At 49.4% G+C, this 3,575-nt stretch overlaps 1 long non-coding RNA gene across 1 annotated transcript; it reads right to left on the bottom strand.

Annotated features, from left to right (window-relative positions):
* Positions 1–1,487: 1,487 nt before the first annotated feature.
* LOC120885803 (uncharacterized) lies at positions 1,488–3,365 on the bottom strand. Its single transcript, XR_005728529.2, has 2 exons — positions 2,646–3,365; positions 1,488–2,556 (listed from the first exon to the last, which is right to left on the bottom strand). It is a non-coding gene; the product is annotated as an uncharacterized LOC120885803 (long non-coding RNA).
* Between the last annotated feature and the right edge of the window lie 210 nt (positions 3,366–3,575).

The raw sequence follows: 3,575 nt of genomic DNA, 5'->3' as shown, positions 1-3,575 counted from the left end.
AGCCTGGTTGCAGATGTGTACATTAGAAAAAAGAGCATCGCAAACCCCACACTGACTAATAGGATACGGATTTCAAAAACTAGAATCCTAAATTAATTGTGTCTCTCTGTGTAAGGCACATTCTCATTTAGTTTACCCCTGAGTTTCCTCTGTAAAACAAAGCCAAACATATAGATGGCAGAGAAGGCTGGCTCTGGGTGGCTTGAGCTCCTTGCTGACAGATGTTAAATCATCGTGGGTTTGTATGAATTCATAATGAGCAGTGGGGACAGTCCCTCAGCACTTCTTTGCTAATCATCTGTCACAGCAACATGAAGACCGAGAGCACACACGGGTGCAGGCTCCCGCTGCGGCATTTCAGGTGGATGTGCTGGTGTGCCATTAGCTGGGATCTCCCTGGGGGTCTTCATCTTCCCAGCAGTGACCAGGGGCAATATGCTTGTGATGAAGACTGCTGGGCACCCTGTGGTCAGAGCACCTGCTCCAAAGAGAATGAATTTGTCTCGGGATAACTGCCTTCCTGGTGTACTGACGTCATTAATGTTTCACTACATCTGTGGCTTGGGCAGATCTAGATCTCTGAGTCATCTGCTTCTCTCTCTCTCTCTCTCTCTCTCTCTCTCTCTCTCTCTCTCTCTCTCTCTCCACATTTTTTAAAAATTCTGCCATATTTTTCTGTAATGATCTACCTCCATGTCAACATGACTCTTTTCTCTGCATGTCCCCTTTTTCTTGGGGTCTTTAGATACCTTTCATTCAGCCACATAAAGAAAGTCCCAGTGAACTCCCGAGGATCCCTGTATTTGCCATTATTGGTCATTCACCTACTTGGTTTTGGAAATTTCAACTGTATTGGGAGCCTGTGGAGGACGGTCCGTGAGTCTCTTTGGCAATCAGTTCCCAACTCTCTTCCCAGGCCCAGACTCAGTGTGGGCTTTAATACGACTGAATAAACCAGTCAGTGAGTCTCTGAGTGTGCGGTGACTTGCAGTTGCAGAAGTCTAAGTTCTTTCCATAGGGGAGCAAACAGAAGGGCACACTGTGCATGTGTGTCCCTAAGTCTGCTGGCTCTGTGGGCACTGCCTTTGCACCCCACCACCTTCTCCTCATGCCCCACCCCTATTCAAGCACCTATTCCAACACAATCTGAACACACAGCTTGGTGATCAGTTTATTCTCCTTAGCCTTTTACCTTTTTATTTCAAAATGGCCTTTCTTAAAGTTTACTTTTAACTGATGCATTAAATCCATAAAAATTGTCATCTTAATGGGGGTAATAACATGACTTTTTCTTTTCTTGTTTGTACTCATGCAATTCTACCTATGATGATTTATGTGGCAACAAGTGGTTATGCAAAACACTGTTCCTTGGTAGAAATCATGTTTAAAGTGAGGAAGAGAAAATTTTTACTTTTCTGGAAGCCACAATGATTCAATGCATTGGTCAGCTTTCCCTTGCTGTGACAAAATGCCTGAGAAAAACAACATAAAGGAAGAAAGATTTATTTGGCTCACAGTTTCAGAGGTTCCAGTCCATGGTCACTGGGATCTGTTGTTTCTGGAACTGAGGGAAAGCAGAACATTTTGGTGGAGAGGGGGTCCTGGTGGAGCAAAGCTGCTTGGCTCATGGCAGCCAGGATGCAGAGAGAGGGCGGGGTGGGGGTCTCCTTATGTCTCCCAGGCATGCCCCTGATGACCTACTTTCTCCAACTGGACCCCACCTTCTAAAGGTTCCACCACCCCCCAGTAGTCCCATCAGCTGGAGAACCAAGTCTTCACCACACAAGCTTCTGGGGGCCATTTGAGATCCAACTCACTTTTGTATTTGGACAATTTGGTGAGGGTCTGTTGCCCACCGGTGACAAATCCAACTTTGATGCAGCCTCCAGAGCAGTGCTGGTCACCTCTCTCGTCTTAGGACCTGTCACAGCTCTCTCCTTGCAGTAGACCCCTGGGGTCCTGCCTGAGCAGGAGATCTCCTTACCTCAACCTGTGCTCATTTCCCCTCTTCCTTGGAAACACTTTCTCCCCCATCCCACCTGAAACACCTGGAAAACCTTTCAAATTTATTCAGTTGTGACCGCAGAGGCCAGGGGACCTCAGGCTGACCTCTGGACCTCAGGCTGAACCCTGTGAGGTGGGTGCCGTTGGACCATCCTGACCTTCATGAGCGTAGTCGCATTTGGTTCACGCCGTGACATAGTTCCACGAACTTGTCACACAGAGTTGGACTCAACTCTTCAAATGCCCATCCCCCGGCTCTCTGGCTCAGAATGGGACGTGGTGGGCACTTGTGTCTTATGTCCCAGGCCCCTCTTCTCTTTTCCACTCCATTTCTTCCTTTCCTCATTGGTCTTTCACACAACCCCGAGGTGGTACTGGATGCTTCAGGACTTGCAGAGGATGGTTCTGGGGCCAGGATCCTGCTTCTCATCTGGAGGTCCTGGTGGAGGACTTTGTTCACCTGTGGCACCCGCCATCCTACGCTCTCCAGATTGGGAAGTGGCTCTTGGTGGGTGGCAGGTGACAGCAAGAGAACTTCTTCCTGTGTGTGCACTGAGCTTTCAGAAGAAAAATTCTGTCAAGCGACGGTGACACTCCCCATTCTGTTCTGCCCTGTCTTTCAATTACTGAGTGATTCTCACCTGGAGATCTAGAGAGGACCTGAAGTCACTGCTTCCTCATGAGCGCTCTCTACTGTGATATCTTCTGCCCCCATGATGCAGGAGCTCCAGGAACATCCCGAGTGACCAATCCGTTAGACTTCAGCTCGGCTCTGGAACCTGCTGGACAACTGTGAAGGTGCATAGCCTCTGGGAGAGTCCCCAGGAGAGTCCCGGCCCCCAGTCCAGGTGCAGCCCCCCACGGGGGAAAGAGCGCTAGCACATCCCATGACTGTGTTTCGGAAGTCGGTGTTAGGAGAAGACGAGCCCAGGCCGTGGCCACCACTGCTTCTGTGCTCTCCTCCTCCTAGATGACCCCCGTCTCTCCCAGCACCGCCCTTCTTCCCTGCAGCTTCCTGCCCCTGCATTTGGTTTTGTGACGTGACTACCACCATCATTATGTGATTATCTCATCTATTGTGTCGTCAGCTTTGTGTCACTGTGACCAAAACACCTGACAAGAACTACTTAGAGGCGGGAAGTTTATTTGGCTCATGTTTTCAGAAGCCTCAGTGCCCAGACAGTAGCTCTGCGCCTGTGGTCAGGGAGGGGGCCAGGGCAGAGGGGTGTGGAGGAGGAAGGCAGCTCAGGTCGGGAGCAGGGGAGCAGAGAGAGAAGAAGCTCTTCTCATCAGGGACAAAACAGAAACCTCAAAGACACGCCCCAGTGACCTGCTTCCCTAATCCCACCCTCCCTGCCCAAAGCTACCAACTAGTTAGTCCAAATCAGTGGATTAATTCATTGATTAGGTGATAGGTCTTATAATACAATCATTTGACCTCTGAACATTCTTGCATTGTCCCAGATGAACTTTTGGGGGAAACCTCATCTCTAAACCATCATCTACCTGTCTGCCTACGTACCTACCCCATCAACCACATAACAACTCCGGCCTCTCCTTCAGAAAACCTG

This window comes from Ictidomys tridecemlineatus, chromosome 1 (assembly GCF_052094955.1).
Source record: "Ictidomys tridecemlineatus isolate mIctTri1 chromosome 1, mIctTri1.hap1, whole genome shotgun sequence".
Lineage (NCBI taxonomy): Eukaryota > Metazoa > Chordata > Mammalia > Rodentia > Sciuridae > Ictidomys > Ictidomys tridecemlineatus.
This window is presented reverse-complemented; position numbering and strand designations above follow the sequence as displayed.